General features: G+C 44.7%; 2 long non-coding RNA genes across 2 annotated transcripts in view; one reads left to right on the top strand and one right to left on the bottom strand.

Moving 5' to 3' along the window:
- The window catches only part of LOC143442447 (uncharacterized), a 122,685-nt gene that overhangs the window by 33,643 nt on the left and 68,636 nt on the right, over positions 1-20,406 (top strand). The window lies entirely within an intron of this gene.
- The window catches only part of LOC143442448 (uncharacterized), a 31,756-nt gene that overhangs the window by 3,707 nt on the left and 7,643 nt on the right, over positions 1-20,406 (bottom strand). The window contains exon 3 of the long non-coding RNA XR_013110672.1: positions 3,457-3,540. This is a non-coding gene — a long non-coding RNA (uncharacterized LOC143442448). The remainder of the gene's footprint in view (positions 1-3,456; positions 3,541-20,406) is intronic.

Below are 20,406 nucleotides of genomic sequence, written 5' to 3'. Positions count from 1 at the left end.
TTTCCATTTAAGATTGAAAACTACCGGGGAGAAGTGATTTATAAGTCACAGATTTAGTGACAAACAGAAACTCCTGACCTAGTACACAGAAAAGAGATTTATTAAAGGCTAGTTGAAAAGTCATAAAATGACCGAGTGCTAAAGGTTATGCCTCCAGGAATAAGACTTAAGCACACCGCAGAGATGCCGAGTGGAGACTGTACAGACAGGCAAAGTCAGCAGCTCCATGCGTGGACACAGGGTCTGGTGTCATCTCCAATGTCTCTGTCCTGCCACCTCTAGGCATGCGCACCCTATGAACATCATTGTCAGAATAGGCTTCATGAAACCCTTTTTGATTTCATGAACCTCCAAAAAAATCCTTTTATCTGTTTAATGGAGTCTGCTTACTGGAGACCTGTGTGTCTGGCTCTTAGCAGCAAGGGAAGCTGGAACAACCTTTCTCATGGGTTAGATGGGGCTAAGAGACAGATGCAAATTAAAATATCTGTATGGGGGGGTGGTTAGTTTTGTCTGGTGGAGTTTTCTTTCTTTCTCTCTGTTTCTCTTTCTCTCCTATTTATTTATTTATTTACTGTCAATTATGCATTTTGTTGTTGATACAGGGTCTCCCTCTGTAGTCCAAGCTTGGAACTTACCCTGTAGCCCAGATTGGCATCAAACTCAGAGCAATATTCTTACCTCAGCCATCTGAGGGCTGAAATTACAGGTTTGAGACTCCATACGTGGTTCTGGATTTGTTTGTTTGTTTGTTTGTTTTTTGGTTCGGTTTTGGTTTGGTCTATGCTCTCACTGTTTAGCCTTAGCTGGCCTTAAAGCCATTTTCCTCCTACCTCAGCATCTCAAGAGTTAAGATCATAGGTGAGCACCACCATGTTCAGCCTTGGGTGTCATAGGTGTGCACCACCGTGTTCAGCCTTGGGTGTCTAGATTTTTTAAGAATAGAATTACCCCAATGTTTTCAGGAAGAAGTAAGGAAGCAAAAAGTATAATCAGGAGCACTACCGTTTACTAGTTATTTCAGCAAGAAATCCCACTGCCATCCGGTCCTCCAGTACCTCCAATATCACCCTTCTCTGGTATCTTACCCAGGACTGTTCCCTCCTCCCTGGTTTCAGCTTTTATCCTCAGCTGCTAACAAGGTCACCTACTGGCCTCCTCACCATAGCGCTGGTAATTCCTTGGTTTTTCCTTCTCTAGAACATGGGCATCTTAGGGACATGACTGTGATTGCAGGGCTTACTGAGTTTATTCCTGTCAAGCTAGTGGCTGCAGTTGGAGCAATAACAGGACAGGGAGCAGCTTGCTTTGCTCCAACACCCCTTGTAGAGGTCAAAGGACAACCTCATCATCTATTTCCTTTGAGGTGGTGGGGTTTCTGTTGTTTTTCCGCCATGGACACTGGTCTAGCTGACCCATGAAGTTCGGGGGAGTCTCCTATCTCAGCCTCTCATCTTTCCACAGAAGTGTTGGGATTACAGGCACTTATAGTACACAACCACCTTTTACATGAGGTCAGGAGATTTGAACTTGTGTCCTCACACTTGCCCAGAAAGCACCTCTACCCACAAAGTCACACCCTTAACTCTCAATGTTGTCTTTTAAAGCCTGAAGTTTGTGAAGTTCATACATGTTAACAGCTATCACCAAATTGTAAATCTCTTCATAGTCAAGCACAGATTTTGTCAGACTGGAGGGAAAATAATTATTGAGCGGATGTTGGAATTAATTATCTATCTGGTAGCCAAGAATTAAGTGCCTGATCATGTTAAATGAAGCTGTTTGTTTTAGTTCATATCATTAAACTTTTGCTTTTCAAAAATAAAGATGGTACATGTTGCTAATAAAAGTGTATACTTGAGGATCTGAATAGGGAGATTGTATATATCTTTTACATTGAAATTGCAAAATAGTATAACTACTTTTAAAATAGAAGATAGATGTCAAGACAGACAAACCTGTTATATAGTTTTAAGGAATCTAGTAAAATTTAATACTAAAACATTTGTTATTTGCAAAAGGACAGAAGAAAGAAAAGGAAAAACAACCTAGCAACATGAAACATGACACAAGTAGATTTTTTTTTTTTTCTAAAACTGCTGCAAGAATTTTCTTGATGCCAGATAGATTGGAGGGCAAGGGCAGAGTGTTCACACTCTGGGAGAGAAATCACAAGGCCAGGATACTAGCCTTGAAGAGCAACACACTGATTAGGGAGCTACGCAGGCTGCAAAAGGCAAGGCAGGTGATGGACTGGTGTGTGAGGTGGGGTGAGGGTAAGCTGATGGACCACAAGCATCACAGGTGGCTCCAGGATAGGCTTGCAGCTGGTCCTCAACTATGCAACAGGGGCATGGCTATCTGCTAGGGGTAGAATACGGGAAGAGACATGGGCAGGTGTCATGGGACCAGTAGCACAGATCCCTCCTTCTGAGCTGGCAGTGACTTGATGGGACCCTGACATGCATGGTATTTGCTCCTCTCCAATCTTTGTCAGCTTCTTTGAAGGACAGCCACCACTGAGCTTCCTGCCAGCTGCAGTTAGACATACACTGAACACTTCCTTATTTGACTGATGGCTGGTGATTTGTGACCTCCCACAGAGAGGGAAGAGTGCAGCAGCAGCTGGGGCTGCAACCAGACAGGACACACATGGGAAAAACAAATGCATGTAGCAACACTGAGGGATAATGAAACTGTCAAATGCTGTGTGACTCCAGGCAATTCTTGTCCCTCTCTGATTCTAGATTCAGTATCCACAACATTGGTAGGAAAACAAACGGGGGAGAAACTGAACTTCAGTAAGGTGTCTTAAAGATTTCACATGATGCATGCAGAAATTATTTTCAAATAATAGAATCTTTTGGGGGGGAGGGTAAAAAAACTAATATTTATGGTTAAAAGAATCAAAATTCTTCATCTTTCCTTGACTCCTTTCAAGGAGGATCTGGAGGTTGCATGCATGTTTTTCTGGGGAAGTTTTATTCTACTTGGATTGATTCAGAGTATCTTTATAGTAGATATTGGCCCTCAGAGGAGAATGTACTGTACCACAATAATGTCAAGGTTACTATTTCACAAGTAGGGTCAAAGTTATCTGAAATGGGTGAATGTCATGTTTTACTGGACTGTGTGGTCTTCAAAGGAAAACAGTTCTTGTTCAGACATTTGCCTTTTCCAGTGGTTTTCAACCTTCCTAATGCTATGACCCTTTAATACAATTCCTTTTGTATTTATGGGGAGCGTCAACCATAATATTATTTTGTTACTATTTCATAACTGTAGTTTTGCTACTGTTGTGAATTGGAATGCAAATACCTGATGTGCAGGAGGTCTGATATGCAACCCCTTAAAGGGTCTCGACCCACAGGTTGAGAACCACCACTTTAGAGTCCTCATAGGAGGGAGAGGACTCAGTACTGGCAGACAGAAAGCTAACTAAAGCTTAGAGCGCACCTTGACATTTCCCATGAGGGAATGCTGCTCTTCTTATAGGGATGGGAGCCTCACAGGAAGAGTCCAGTAATGTGTGAACACCATCTGTTGAACCAGAATATGAGAGAGGAAAGAGTCATCACCATACCCAAATGGGCTAAAGTCCAACACTTTCCCACCAGTCACAGGACAGACAACCTAGGCCCTGGGTGCCTTGCCAGCCCAGATTGCTTCTGGTCCCTTTCTCTGAAACTCCTTCCATGTAGGCCCCAGACATGCATGTGCACACACACATACATGTGTGTCTGCATGTGTATGATTGCACATGCATGCACATACACACACACACACACACACACACACACACACACTGAGATGCTACTATCATTTCCATGCATTCACATCTAGCTTCCAACCTAAAACCTGAGCATGGACTTCCCTCAGGAACCAGGGTAATACAACACCTTCCCTGATCCTGCCTGTGCTGGCACAGGAAAAGAGGGCTGTGAGTTGCCCCTACAAGACAGCTCCCAAAACGATGTAGAGACAGTTCTGTAGGCATATGACAGTGACTTCCCCTCAAAGACATCTAGGTTCCAGAGCTCCTTATGACCTTCACAAAGACCACCCATACCTGGGAAGAGGACATATTCCCAGGAATTTCTAGAGTACAGTTCTTGAGGCGCCCAGTAGAAGAGGGGATATGTTGTAAGCACTAGACAAAGGGAGCAAAAAGCAGCTCCCTGGTGTTTAGCTTGTTCCCCTCTGTCAAAGGCCTTAGGCCTCTCCTCCCGTGCCTCGATGCTGCCTGCTGTTCCAGATGCTAGTCAAGATTCAGCCACTGGAGACATAAGTGTGTCTGGAAGGCCGATCGGTGACCGGTAGTAACCCAGCTGCACATGATGGTGGCCAGCTGCCAACTGGCGGCCTCACAAGCCTCTCAGCCCGGGAGCTTTCCAGCAAGCACTGCTCCTACACTGCCCCGAGAGGATGACAAGCACAGGACCTTTACACACAACCAGCCTCTAATGCCCACCCAAAGGACAAGCCAAGTCCAAACAAGACTTCCTAAAAGACTCCAGGTCTTAAGCCAGATGGTACATCTAAACTAGAGGAAACACACAAAGCTTATTCACCTCCTTGCCAAAGCCTCCAAACAATAGCGCAGGAAGGTTATTTAGCATGCATGATATCATTTTATCTGTTACCAAACCCACGGGAGGGTTCTGCCTACTCACACCCTGGGCACACTGCTCAGCTTCTCTGTCGTCAGTATCTCCTTCTAAAGTGAACAAAACTAGTAGACCCTTTGTAACTTTCTAACTGTGTTTCCTTGGACAATCTATTTCATTGGCTTCAATTTTTTTTTTTTTTTCATTCACCAAGTAAAGTTAAAAATAGACCAACCTCATGGGACAGGTAGAAAAATTAAGTGAGTTAATTCACGTAGAAGCACTTAGAGCAATGACTGGCTTCCAGAAAGCAGAGAAGATGCCAGAAATGATAACTACTTCCATTGTTTCTAATACAACAACATCTGCCATTTTTATTGCCTATTGACCGCAGTGTTCTCATGCTGGGCTCAGTCTTTCACAGGAAGTACCTCACAGATAATATTAAGTACGCATGAGTTACTGTCTAGTACATAGATAGCCACTATCATTTTTTTTCTCCCTCTCTTCCCCTTTCTACGGAACAGAAGACAGTTCAAAGGCTCAGTGGCTTACCCAAGGCCATAGTGTTACAAGGTAAAGAGTGCTTACACTTGAATCCTGGTGTTCTAGAAAACAGATCGCTCTGATATCGCAACCTTGCATTCTCTCTCTCTCTCTCTCAGCCTCCTCCTTCTGCCTGACCCTGGGCATCTGGTCCACAGCAAACTGGCTTCCCTTCAAAGAATTTTCCAGGGGCTCAGTTGCAATATCCCTGGGTCGTCTGCCTGCAGCTGTTTTCAGCCTGTGCTGTGAAGGACTGAGCTTGACTCCTCTTGGCCTTTTCCCTTCAGGAACCAAAAAGTAAGCGCCAGTAGATAAAAATGGGTACAAGGAAGTGAGGTGGGAGAATCCATCCCCAGGAACAAACTGAACCCCACATCCACGTGTGTGTCTTCTGCAAAAGCAATGGGCTTAGATGCTAGTTGCTCTCAACTGGCCCCAGCTCCGGCCCTATTTTTACACCTGAATATCTCTATGCTGACTTATGATGGAGTTTCTCCAGAATAGATCTCCAAATCCTCTCTGAGATGAGAAGATTCAGTCTACAACTACAGCAGCCAGCTGAGGGGTAGCACATGCCAAGCCTTGCTTGGTAGCTAGCAAAGACTGAAGACAGGTAGCTTGAGCTGTGGGCAAGTGACTTCCCTTTAGACCAGTTTCCTCCTCTGTAATGGTGAGCTATCAAGACTTATCTATCGGGGTTGCTCTGGGGACTCAATGAGAGAACTAGTGTCTTAGTGCTTGACCTAAGCCCAGGCACGATAGCAGGAGAAGGGCCAATAGGCCCCAGCTCACTGTCCCAGAGCTGAGAGCAGCCACACAACATGCAGTCATGTGAGAACCCAGGGACTAGAATAAGACAATGTGAGACTTGGGTTGTCACTGCCTTTACCTAGCGCAGGTGGCTCCAACTCAGCGGACATTTTTACAAAGTCCTGACAACCCTCACTTACCACGGAAGACAGAGAAGCTGCAAGGCAGCGCTCTAAGAGAGGTGTGGGAAAATGTGAGCAAGGAGGTGACAAGGGAGAAATGAAGCTGTCTGAATGTTTTACGTCCAATGTTCATAGTGAAAGCTCATTCTTGTCACAGCTGAGAAGGCCCCGGAGCAGTGACAGGTGAGTACCACCACAGGAGACAATGGGTACATGTTCAGAACGTATACAAACTGTCTGCTAAACACGGACATTATTAAAAAGCCACTTAAACTTAGCTAGATTATATTAAAGTCTATCACTTCCTAACTATTTTTAAATTATTTTTACTTTATATGTATGAGTATGTACGTGTGAGGATGTGTTTTGTGTGTGTGTGTGTGTGTGTGTGTGTGTGTGTGTGCAGTTATCCACAGAGGCCAGGAGAAAGTATGGGATGCCCCTTTAACCACTGAGCTATCTCTCCAGCCACCAGAGTGAATCTTAATTCTTTCCATCTATTTTACTATCATGTGAGCTTTTGAAGTTTCTTATAGCTATTCTACCAGTGTGATGGAGGTGTTGCCCCAGGGTGTGCTGCTGCGTTACAAGTCCATGCTCAGTGGTATCACATCTTAACTTGAAATCATCCATAGAGTGTTTCTACCCTGAAATGGGAAAGCCTACAGTTCCTCATCTCCTCCTTGCTCTAGAGAGCTGCTTATTAAATATTTACCAGAACAGCGCTGACAAAGGGCCTCCCCACTGTAACAATGCCTCCAAAGGACTGGGTTATAAGAAACATCAGGTTGTGTTGTTGAACACTCATTAGGCTATATCCCCTGTGTTGCTCAAGTTTCTCCACACAACCTTGTAGTGCGACGACTGCTTTAGAGCGTCTCATGAGGGCTCACGTCCCAAGGAGTGTTGAAAGAGTGTATGTCTACAGTGACTCAGGCAGGGCTGGAATTGCATTAAGTATGTTGCTGGAAGAAAATAACAGGAAGAAGCTAAAAACAGAATAAAAGCTTCAGGGTGTCCACAAGAAGATTCTGTTCAACTAGTAGTTATTCCAAACACATTGTAATCAAGGCACTGGACAAAAGGGAGAAGAAAGAACACACACAACTTTATCTCAGGACATTTGCAGCATGAGGCAGAGCTGCAAGCTCTCCCCGTCATGCTGAGATCAGCTGGCAGTCTCAATTATGAGTTCCCCAATCCCCCTTCCTTTATTTTTCATAACTCTTGTCACCTTATAACATGTATTATTTAAATTATCAAATTATGTAAATTATTAAATTATATAAAATTATAATATAATTGACTTATTTTCCACAATTACTCATTGACTATTTTCCTTCTCCAGAGTGCAGTCTATGGGACCAAAATATAAGATTTGTTTATTTCACTATCTAGAGCAGTTCCTCTTACTCAATTATTTATGACGTTTTTAAAGGAATAATATCTAGTGGAGGGCAAGAAACCAGTACATAGGAAGTGACCACAGCACTGCCTATTAATATGCTTTAAACTTAATGCATAATTTCTTAGTTAGGTTTCTAGTGCTGTGGTAGAACACTAGCCAAAAGCAACTTGGGGATGAAATGGCTTATTTCAACTTACAACTCTCAGGTTACTCAACTCAGCTTACAACGCCATCACAAAGGGAGGTCAGAGCAGGAACTCAAGGCAAGAAACTAGGGGCAGGAACTGACATAGAAGCCATGGAGGAGTGCTTCTTTCTGGCTTGCTCCTCCTGACTCGCTTAGCCTGTTTTCTTACAGCATCCAGGATCTCCTTCCTGAGTGTGGCACCACCCTCAGTGATCCCGACCCTCTCACATTAATCATCAATCAAGAAACTGCCCCAAAGGTTTGTCCTCAGGCCAGTCCTGTGAGGTCATTTTCTCAATTGAGGTTCCCCCTTCCCAAATAATTCTAGCTTGCATCAGGTTGACATAAAACTAACCAGCGCAATGGTATAATAGAAAAAGAACACTGATTCAAACTTTAATTCCTGCTCTATCACTTAAAATGACTCTGGGTAGATCATGAAACCGCTCTGATTCTTGGGTGTACAGTAATTAATTTGGACAAGACTGTTTCTAAATCGAAAAAATGTAGCAAGTCTCTACTACACATGCCAATCATGGCACACGTACCACATCCAGAGCCACTTTTAAACAACATTATGCATCTGTGGCTCCAGCTCTGGGAGCTGTGCTCCAAGCACCATGGGGCCACCTAGCTTTCTCCAGGCCCCCACCTCTTCCCTCTACTCATATAAGGTTGGGAACCATATGAGCATGTGACCCCAAAGGAGGCAGAAGCTTATAATGTGTCCTACGGAAAGATCTTCCCCAGGAGACAGAACTAAACCAATTCTATTCTTCTAATAAGATTTTACATTGGGAAATGCAAATAAAATCAGGCACTTGACAGAAGCTTAGAAACTAGAGTTTGAGAGAAATTAAAGAGACTACAGTTAGCTAAGCATTTGAAAAGGAGGCTTGAGCTTAGTAATAATTAGTGAACAGACCCAGAGAAATGTACCCAAGAGACAGTTTGTGTTGTATTTCTTCCAGGTGACTTTAGAGATTTATAAGGATGCTTCTCCACCCTCCACTTACAATTGGACATAGTTTAGACCCATTTTGTTTCTGAAGTTGCTTTCTAGAGACTCGCCTTCCTTTCATCAACAGACTTTTTTTTTTAAAATGAGCTTTGATTGTGTGTCTTTCTTAAACCAAAAGGATTTCAGTTGAGAGACTGAGTGAGACACACAAACCAACTACACTTGATTGATTTGTCCTGTCCTATAACTCTTGTGAATGGTCGGTGTGATTCTGTACTTGGTCATCTTGTTGCGTGAAGCTGCAAGACCTTCATTTCACGCAAAGACATCTACAAGCCAAAGAAGAAATGGTAGTGCTTGAAATGGGATAGAAGAAGCTAAAATTAATGTTCCACTCCCAACCCAAGTATATATCACATAATCATTGTTTCAACTCCTGTTAATGAATGGAAGCTCTTAAGAAAGGTGCTTCTTATATGTTCCCATTGAGAATTCTTTTATTTTTTTTTTAGCATTTTTATTGATTCTTTGTGGGATTGTGATGCATTGATGATGATTCTTTAACATCATACATCACAATTCCTCTCACCTCTCTGTACCTTCATATCTCCCCCTCTGCCCTTGCAACCTCACCGCCCCCAAAAAATAAATTAGAAAATAATAAAAATAAAATAAAAATAGAAAAATCTGAGCATGGAAGCTGTAGTGTGTCACACAGTATTCTCCTTTGTCCACCTACAAATGTCATTGCAATGACTCCTTGACAGAGTCTTGTTAGAGGCCTCTGGCTTCTGCTACTCTATCAACATTGGATCCTCACTGGGACTCCTCTCAGATATCCTGTTGTTGCCCATGTCATGGAGATCCTGTAGTTTTGGACCAGCAGGATCACTCCTTCACAACAGCAGTTCATCTTGATCAACTCATGTTCATTGATCAGTTCATGTTGATCAAGTTCAATATCTTGAGGTAGATGTTGAGGTAAACCAACTCAAAGCCCTGTTGGGTCTGGGTGGTAACTGAGTTGGTCAGCCCACCAGCTCTCCTGAACCCTCACCACCAGAGTGAGCTCTCTAGTACTGACCCAGCTAGCTCACCCAATGCTACAGCTGGCAAGGACGCCTGCTTTCATGCCTTTGGACCAGCTCACCCACCCCCACACCACTAGGGCCAGCTCTACTGTGCTGGCCAGGCCAAGTGTGGGGTCCACTGTCCTGAGTGCCGCAGCTGGCAAAGGGCAGGGCCAGCTCTCACCCCCTTGGGGCCAGCTCAACCACTCTCCTGCCACCAGGGCCAGCTGTTCTGTGCTACCGAGCAGTGGTACAGGGCCTGCTCTCCCAAGTGCTATAGCCTGCAAGGGACGGGGCCAGCTCTGCACAGCCCATGGACATCAACATGGTCCCGGGGAGCAACCCAGACCAGAAACATCTGTGTGGCCTTTGGTGGTAATATGAGCCATGAACATTGACACAGACCCCTGCTGCCAATGGTCATGGATGCAAACATGGCCCTCAGTGGCAGCACAGGCTGGAGCTTGACCATGGCCTCAGGCAGCAGGGCAGGCGACTCACAGCAGACTAATCCTCGTCACCCCTGAGTCTCCAGTTCCTCCTCTCTTCAAAGTGCTCGAATGCATCCACTTCTCTTTCTCTCCCATCTCTCCACCACATACTTGCGTGTTATAGTGGCTCCACTGCAGGCGGGCACGCAGTGGTCAGACCTCTGGGTGTCTTCTGCCTGTACACACCACAGCAGGCAGGTCTCTGGAGAAGTTTTAAATTTACTCTCTTTCTCCTCCTCCTCCTCCTCTCTTTCTTCTTCCTCCTCCTTTGTCTTCTTCAGTGTCCTTTTTAGACATGGTTTCATATAGCCCAGCTTGGCTTCAAGCCCAGCTTATGGCTAAAGATGACCTCAACTCTTTTAGCTTTCTGCCTCCACGGCCCATGTGCTGGGAATACACGTCTATACCGCCACACCCAGCTCTGTACTTTTTTCCTTTAGTTCCTCAGGTTTGAGCTCAAGCCCCAATACAAAATGTCAACAGTACTCTGTCTCTTCTAAACTTTGGGATTCCGACAGAAATGAAAGAAAACTCTCTGTGAAGGCAGCCTACAAAAATCTAAAAGATCTGCCCCCGCCCCACCCCACACCCCCATTTCTCACCACTTGAGGCAGTCAGGAAAGCTGACCTTGGGGTCATGAGAGCGAGTGAGCTGGCCCTGCCTCTTGCCAACTGCAGCACTTGGGAGATTGGGCCCCACATCTTGCCTGGGCAGAACAGTGAAGCTGGCCCCTGGTGACGGGAGCACAGGTGAGCCGGCCCGTGGGCAGCAGTGCACGAGAGTTGGCCCTATTACTGGTCTGCCAGGAGGTGGCGTGGGTGCAGGGTGATGACTTTCCTTGCCTCACCCTTCACCATCTGTGACAGTTGGGAGAGCTGTCCCCGCCCCTCACTGGTGAAAAGCAGGCTCTGAACCTCATCTGGGCAGGTAGAGTAGAGCTGGCCCTGAAGGCGAAGGCGAAGGCACCTGTGAGCCGAGGGTGTGAGAGCAGGAGAGCTTTCTCAGCTCCTCACCGGTGGGCCGCACATTTGCAAGAGTGGCCCCGTGCCTTGACTGGGCAGCACAGTGGAACGGCCTCTGGAGGTGTGGGTGCAAGTTCTCAGCCCCAAGGACATGAGAACAGGAGAGATGACCCTACCTCCTACCAACTGCAACATTGTGTGAGGCCGGGAACCACGGGAAAAGGGGAGCCAGCCCAGAGCAAGAGTGAGGTCAAGGCATGTCTAAACCCCGGAAATCATGTTCAGAGATCATCAAGAGTAGGACCACTTACCCCTGCCCCAGCCTGCATGTAGCCCTGTACCCCCACCTTTGCCTCTCTCCTCAGAGGTCACATAGCCCAGTAACCAGGTTAAACCTCCTCCTTATAATGTCATGTCTGACAACACCTGAAATTCCTGCCCACCAAGGGGGTGATGGTGGGGGCAATGGGCAAGGAAGCAGAGCCAGAATGGCAACATCGGGTGGTCTAACTGCAGCAGTGCTGGAGTCCTTGCCCTGGTGGTTCAAATACTGGAGAGCCACAGCAATGGGCTGGTCAGCCCAGCTGTCACCCAAACCCAGATCCAGGGTTTTGAGTTGGGTCACACCAAAATCTATATCACCTATAAACAACTAGGGCAAGTGAAGTGCCAATCCTCTCTATGACACAGGGCAACAACTAGATAACTGGAAGGAGTCCCAGTGAGGATCCAATATTGATGGTGTTGCAGAAGTCAGAGACCTCAAACCAGACCAATGACTCATCGGAATGAATATTTGCAAGGGAAGATGTGTGGGCAGAGGGGTATACTGTGGGACACACTGGGAACACTACAGCCTCCTCAACACGATGATGTTTTTTTTTAAGCTTTATTTATTTTACTTATATGAGTACACTGTAGCTGTCTTCAGACACACCGGAAGAGGGCATCAGATCTCATTACAGATGGTTGTGAGCCACCATGTGGTTGCTGGGAACTGAACTGAGGACCTCTGAAAGAGCAGTCAGTGCTCTTAACTTCTGAACCATCTCTCCAGCCCAACAAGATGTTCTTGTGCTTTGATTTGTTTAGTGTGTGTGTGTGTGTGTGTGTGTGTGTGTGTGTGTGTGTGTTATTGGGGGTGTGTGCCAGGGTGGAGGGCAGATATGAGGAGGGGGGAATAAATGGAACTGGAGTGCATAATGAAAAACTCACAAAGAATCAATAGAAAGTCAAAAAAAAAAAAAAAAACAAAAAAACAAAAACAAAAACCTTAAAGATCTTAGAGGGTGCCAAGTGTTTGAAAGTATTGGAATTCATAACCAGGCCCACTCGAGGCTGACGTGGGAAGGATGATTTGATGCGATGCTAAGACCTGGCCACCCAAGAATGACATTCTGAGTCTCCACCTATGGGGTCAGTCTCTGTCTCAGGTAATTTGAGACTTCTGACAAGATGGAGGCATCCTTGATAACCTTTATGTTCATTATATCAAGGGTCTGATCTAAAGTCAGGGATCCTAGCCTCAAAACCAATGAACTCTGATGACCCCAGCACCAGAGATCTGGACAACTTAGAACTCATAATGTCCTAGGACAATTAGATGAAAATCCCAGAAAGACAGAATTGCCATTTCTGTTCCTGGTCTATTGACTAGACTCAGTCCTCAGGCTCTGCCTACTTACAAGGTCCTAGAAATCATAGCTTTCCATACCACTAGGAAATGAAGGAAAAGTTAATGTGTGTTGCTTTATTTAAATCTGCTATAGAAAGGCATATGGTATGTGTTGTTACTTCACAGTTAGTTTTTTCCTGAAGGCTTCTATAGCTATGACAAGTTAAGGATCTGTCAGGTGAAGTATCAACCTTTATCAATCATGATTAGGAGGCCACACCTCCTAATCCTTACCAAACAATTCTATCAACTGGGCACCAAGTACACTCATCAGTAGACTCTACTCCACCTTGACCCTCACCCTCAGTGCCATCCATAGAGAGCTGGATCAGTTCACCAGCCTTACTTTACAGCCAGGGCTCTTTATCCTGATCTATCTTTTCCTGTTGTCCTGCCTGGGACAACAGCCTTAGGCTTACTCTGAGAAGAAACCATAGACAAAAGGGTCCATGTCTTACCCAGTGTTCACAGGTTCCCCTTAGTGCGAACCATCAATGGTTTAAGCAATGGAATCAGGCAGGAGAGCTGAAGCACTTTCATGAAAACATAAGGATATACAGAGCTTGCTGTCTTGGCTCATGCTTATCAGTAAAGCACTGAGGAAGCAGAGACAGATTTCTGGGACTCACTGGTCAGAAAGCCTCTCCTAATTGGTGAACACTAAGCCAATGAAAAACACTATCTTAGTTGCTTTTCTATTGCTATGATAAAACACCATGACCAAGGCAACTTAAAGAAGGAAGGACTGGTGGGGTTCCAGAGGAAAAGGAGTCTATGAACACTATAACGAGGAGTATGGCAGCAGGCAGAGGGATGTGTTGGAGAGGGCAGCAGCTGAGAGCTCACATCCTAACCCATAAACAGAAAATTGAGAGTGCACCAGGGATGTCGCAGACCGCTCTATCAATGTTGGAACCCACACTGCCAAAAGCCTTGGGGGCTAAGTTGTTAGCCCGCAGTGCCCCCAAGCTGTTCCGGTCTACAGGTAGGGGTTCAGCAAGAGAGAGAGTGAGGACAGACGTGAAGAATGGAGACCAGACAGAGTGTGATTCAATCCCATTTATTCTTCAGTCTCCTCTCCAAGCCCCTAGTTCCAGTCCCAAGTTTCAAGTTTCTAGTTCCTAGTACCAAGTCTCAGGTTCTAATTCTAGTTTCTGCTGTAATAAGCCTCAAGTCCTAATCCTAGTTGCTAGTCCCTTTCCCAGTTCCAAGTTTTAAATTTCAAGTCTCAAGTACCTAGTTCCAGTTCCAGCTGTAATAAGTCTCAAGTCCTTATCCTAGTTCTAAGTTGCCAGTCTCTTTCCCAGTTCCAAGTTCTTTTCCAAGATCCTTCTTCTGTCCCTCTTGCCTTTTATGTCTCACTTCTAAGTCACACCTTAAGTCACACCTTTAAGTCTCACACACCCAAAGGAAGATCCTGGGTATCTAAAACAAGATGTTATCAGAGTGTGCTCAGCTATTGTAGGCTGTTGTAAACAAGTCTCTTGTCAGGGTATATGGCTCAAGATGGCTGCAAGGATGATAGCCGCCTTCTGTTGGCTCCCCACACAGGGATAGTATAAGTCTTTTGAAACTAGTGACACATCTCCCCCTACAAGGCCACACCTCCTAATCCTTCCCAAACAATGACACCTGGTGACTCACAACCATTTATAACTTCAGTTCTAGGGGATCTGATACTGTCTTCTGGCTTCCACAGGCACCAGGAATGCATGCATGTGACATAAATGTATGCAAAACACAAAATGTGGATGGCACCTTAAGAATGACCTCTACTCATCCCATGGGCAAGCACCAGTCCCTGACACTATTAATGATACGCTGTTATGCTTACAGACAGGACCATGTTGTCCTCTGAAAGGCTCTACCCAGCAGCTGACTCAGATAAACAGACTCCCAGAGCCAAACAGTGGATGGAGTTTTGGGAATCTTATTGAAGAACAGGAAGAAGGATTTCGGGTCCTGAAGGGGATAGGAACTCCACAGGAAGACCAACAGAGTTAACTAACCTGGACCCTTGGGGCTCTCAGAGACTGAACCACCAGCCAAAGAACATACACAGTCAGGACCTAGGCCTTCATGCACATACGTAACAGATGTGCAGCTTGGTCTTCATGTGGGTCCCAAACAACTGGAGTGGGGGTATTCCAAAAGCTGTTGCCTGTGTATGGGATGTGTTTTTCTAGCTGGGCTGCCTTGTCTGGCCTCAGTGAGAGAGGAAGCACCTAGCCTTGCAGAGACTTGAAGTGCCAGGGTGGGGGAACACCTAAGGAGCCCCCACCCTCTCAGAAAAGAAGGGGAGGGGAATGAGGGAAGGATTGTGGGAGGGGGTGACTGGGAGGGAGTCAGTAAGCAGATGTAAAGTGAATAAGTAAAAACAAGTAAAATTTTAAAAAAAGAATGACACTCAAGGTTGTCCTCTGGCCTCTATACCCACCTATAAACATGACCCCACACCCATCCCCACCCCCACCCACACAGAATTAAGAATTAGTGGTAGAGTCATCCTGGACCCTCAAGCTCCTTAACATCAAAAGAGCCAAACATTCCACAATGGCAGTAAATTATTGGCAAGTAAATTATTGGCAAGAATACAATGATTGGATATATTGGAGAAAATTACAAAGATACACGTGGAAGCAATGTTTCAAACAGCATTCAAACATTGGGAATTACCTAAAGACACAGCAAAGTGGAATGTTTATAAATATGAATTGTCTACACTCTTGTTGTCCTGATTTGGCCTGTCTAATTTATTGGGGGAGAGAGAGAGATAGGAAGGGAGAGAGAGAGAGAACCAAAATACTTAATTATAACAGAGTTCCTATTATTATTCTCCTCCTGGCCCTGTAGGTTACAGAGTAGCCTGCTTTAATTTTGTTTGTACTGCAATTATATTTCCCAAGTGGGTTTTATTGGCTACTTTTGGGTAATTCCTTTAAGGCAGTTATGACCAAGCTCGCTCAGAGCTTTTGCTAGTGTATTCATCCCAAGCCCATCACTGTGATTAAGGAAGAACTCAGTCCTCTTCACAGTAAAAAACATTTGCTTAGTCTCTAGTAGATCCTCCTTTGATTAGTCCATTTCAATGCAATGTTCACATTCTTTGCCAACGGTATTTACCAGAATAAACGAGAAGTGAAATAGGGGTTGATATAGCCCAGGCTATCCTGGAGTCCACCATGTAGCTGAGGATCTAATCTTTAGGCCTCCACCTCTCAAGTGCTATGACTCCATGTGTGCATTACCATGCCCAGCTTATTCAAAACTTTTTTTTTTTTTTAAGACATAGAGAAAATACACAGAAATCAGTAGTTTGACACATGCTATGACGTAGATGGATTTGGAAGATGTTACACTAAATAAAATAAGTCATGAGGTACCATTTGCAGGAGTATCCAAAGAAGCAGAAAGTGGGATGGTGTTTGCTGAAGGGGTGAGGAGGTGATGTTTACTGGGTAGTAGGCTTCTGTTTTTCCAGGTAAAGGAAGTACTACAAATGGATGATGGTCATGGTTACGCCTTGCATACGTACCCACTACTACTGAGCTGGACACTTAAGATGGCCGGAAGGGTAATTTTTGATATGCATGTTTTAAAGCAATCTCAAAATCTGAATTAATAATATCATCTCAGATATGTAAGTATGACTATGTAAGTGTGTGTGTGTGTGTGTTTATATACTCATATGAGGAGAGAAGTCTTGTCATATTTGACAAGGGAGTAAGATGCTGCAAGTTATTCTCACATATGGACTATGTTTCTCCATGTAAGTTGAACTTCCCATTTATCATTGAGGAGAAAGTTTGTGTTGGAACACAGCCATGTCGTTTACTTGTGTAGTGTCTCTAGCTGCTTTGTGCAACACTAGCGGAGTGGGGTATTTGCAGGAGAGGTTGCCCATCCAGTTCAAAGCCTAAAATATTTACTGTGTGGCCCTTTGCAGAGCAAGTTAGCCTGTGCCTTAGTGCAATGAGAACACACAGAGAGGCCATTGATGGCTTAAACCTGTCTGTGGGTTCTGGATCCTAAATTTCAAGCCAGAGTCCACACTCATGGCTATCCTATTTCTTTTCTTTACAATCATTTTCCAACTGTTTGGAAAACTCATAGCCTGCATTCTAGACTTGTAAGATATCCTTTGGGGCTAACATGGACCCTTCAGGGATATAAAACAAAAGAATAAAGAGGAAACCAAACAGGCTTGGTAGCTCACGTCTGTAACCCTAGCACTCAGGAGGTGGGGGCAGGAGGATTTGAAAGAAGTTCAAAGTTATCCTTGGCTAAATGTTGAGTTTAAGGTAAGCTTGAGGTACATGGTACACTGAGATAAGAAAGGAAGGAAGGAAGGAAGGAAGGAAGGAAGGAAGGAAGGAAGGAAGAAAGAAAGGAAGAAATGATGGAGGGAAGGAGAGAGGGAGGGGATAAAGAAGAAAGGAGGGAGAAAAACAGGTAGAAAGAAAAGAGGAAGGGAGACAAAGAAGAAAAGAAGGAAGGAAGAAAGGAAGGAAGGAAGGAAGGAAGGAAGGAAGGAAGGAAGGAAGGAAAGATAGATTCACATGATTTACTTTTTAGACTTACATTGCCTAATACCTTCCTCTGTTACCTAAAGCTTGGATTGTACAAGAAAAAGGGGAAGAAGGCAGCATGCTGCGTTTTCAGCAGATAAATTCTAAAACTCGAGAAGGATTTGGAGCAATTAAGTTCATTATGGAATTCAAAATCTTCAGATCATGTATAAATTTTTTATTCTTATAAATGTTTGGTTTGTGATTTTTTTTTTCATAAAGTCATGGGTTGGTTGTTTTTATGATAAGGAGAAACGGTGAGTTTCATACTTTTAACATTATTACTTTACAAGATGACAGATTGAAAACTAGACAAAATCACACAGGAGGCACCTCAGCAGAGTCAGTGCATCCCTCTGCCAGACAGGGTTTGTCTTCTTGACTGGTACTCTTCTCAGAACGAGATGAACTCTGGTGAGCCTAATGTTTTTGTGACTGGCCCAGCCATAGAACCCATCAGTTTTGTTCCTCCATGCACTTACTACTCCTCTGAGACCTCTGTACCTCAGCAGCCTGCGAGCTGCCACATACCTTTCTCTCCATTTCATTTTAGGCTCTCTTGCCAAGGCTGCAGAGATTGGCTATGCTGCTTAGTTGAGCTGGGATGTGCTATTAAATCTCTCACCCATAAAAGGGAGATAATCCTCCCTTTGAGTGGAAGAAGAAATTCTTCACTGTATTGCCACATGCCTTCCTCTGCCCTTCTCCCAAGAAGACTTAAGTACTAACTCAAGCTGTATTTTGTAACTATGTCTGTGAATGGTGGGGACCTGCCTTCGAACCCACAGTGACTGTGGTTTCCTTTTTTCTGCTCTATGCCCCTGGAGAAGGGTGATCAGCAGAGCAAAGCCTTCAGTACAGAAAGAGACAGAGCCACCTCACAGTCGCCCCTTTGATTTCCTGCCAAGTAGAGTCGGGACAGCCCACAGTTTGAATTTAGGTGAAGGGACAAAAAGGATTCTGAAGGCTTCGCCTTGTTCATATCACAGGGATCTGTACTGTGGTTTTGACATAAGCCCGGCTTTCTCTTTATATTATGAGATCAGGATGGACTTCTTCATAATACCCAGTGTCACTAGCTCTCACAAAGTTATGGAAAAACCTCAATGAGACTAACAGTGAACCCCTTAGAGAGCAGAAAAGAGGCTTCCAGGAGGAACTCTTTCTCTCCTCTTCTGTGTGTCCTCTTCCCTCCTCCCCCTTTTATTCTTTCTTCTTCACTTGGACCCCAGAAGCCCCCCCTTTTCTCTAGCCACCATAACCTTTACTGCACTGAACCATATGGTCTTGATTTACCAAACTATGAGTGCTTGGGGAAATTGTGCTATAATTTTCTCCTGCATTTAATTCCCAGCACCAAGCATGGTACCTGGTTTACTGTGCTCATTTAGTATTTGACATATTGAAAGAATGAATGAATAAATAACTCTCACACTAAGTGTAGCTCTTTGCACTAACGTATTTTCTAAGCGTGACCCTGCTATGGTAGCTCCTGTCTCAGTTAATAAGCGACTCAAGCTCTCCAGTTATTCCGGCCGTGAAACATACTTAGCCTCTTTCTCTAACAATTCATATCTAATCCATGAACAAGTCCAGTGGCTTACTGGATACCCACCATTCAGCCTCATTGCTGCCATACTGGCAAAAGCCAGTATCTTCTAAAGTCTATTTGTAATATAAGAGATCATGTTAAAAAAAAAAAAACATTAGACCAGCTTACTTTGGTGTCCAAAACATGCCAGTGGCTTCTCATTTTGCACAAAGACAAGCCAGCATCATTACCAAGACCTTTGCGTCTCCTTCCATCCCTATTGCTCCTTGCTTTGACTTCACTCTCCCCTCCTCTACTTTCCCCAGACAAGCCTGCCTGGCTCCAGCCATGTCTTCCACGAATTAATTATTCAAGCTTGCCAGACATGCTCTCACCTCAGCCCTCTGAAGTGTATGTTTCCACCCCTTAGGTGTTCCAGCCTGTGGCTATCAGCCGGGTCTTATCTCTGGGGTTTCTAATGGCAGACATTCTGGCCAGGAAATTTGGATGGCAAGTTGAATCTCCTTGTAACAAGCAGTTCAAACCCTCCATCCTCATGGTCACAGAAGGCCTGGAGGTTGGTAATGTAGCTCTGTGGTAGAGGCTTAAATAACCTGTGTGACTCATCCACAGCCAGCTCTGAGAACAGTAGAGATATTCTCTTCCTAAGTGTACTGCAGCTCAGGCAGATGGTTACACGGTGGCTTTGGGGTACTGAGATGGAACCCTGACAATGGTGTTCAGGGTTCCTCCCTATTCAATTTCAATTCTAATTTAAATCTGGACACTGGGTGGCACACCCAGTCTCATTAACATTTCCAAGTATCTACTCACAAGTCCTAGCTTTCACCAAATACCACAGGCATTGTTTGCCTGTATTTCTCCCAGAAAACATCATGGTTTGTCAGGCACACTTCCAGATCACTGCAACAAGCCAAAGCTCTGGGATGCATATGATACATCTCATGCCTTTAATGGTTCTGTATGGCCACCCAGATTCTATCCTTTGGAGTCCCATCAGTACAACTGAATCTAGGATCCCAGTCCATGACAGTATCTCTCACTCTGATCTCAGGCCACGGAGGACTCTCAACTCTCAACATTTTGACATTGCTGACAAGACATCATTCCTAAGTGAATTCCTGGGTCCATGCCACCAAACGCCCCATCTGGATCTTGCCAGCGAATACAGTCAACTGTTACATCTCACAATAAATCTATGCTAACATATACACCTTTCTCAGTTCTTTTCTGAAGAGGTACTAATTTACCCAGTTTATTTTTATGGGCTGTCACCATTTGAAAGTGGCAGGGCCAGCTCCAGGTGTCCTTACCCGGATATTAATCACCAGCTCATGAAATAGAACTCCCGTATCACCATCCCTTTCATAGTCTACCTGACCTGGATGCAGTGTTCCCTAGACTCATCCCATGTATGTTCTTGGCTCACCAGCCAGCTCCTGCATG

Source organism: Arvicanthis niloticus, chromosome 5 (assembly GCF_011762505.2).
Source record: "Arvicanthis niloticus isolate mArvNil1 chromosome 5, mArvNil1.pat.X, whole genome shotgun sequence".
NCBI classification, from domain to species: Eukaryota; Metazoa; Chordata; class Mammalia; order Rodentia; family Muridae; genus Arvicanthis; species Arvicanthis niloticus.
Note: the sequence above shows the minus strand (reverse complement) of the source record. Positions and strands in the feature narration are given on the sequence as shown.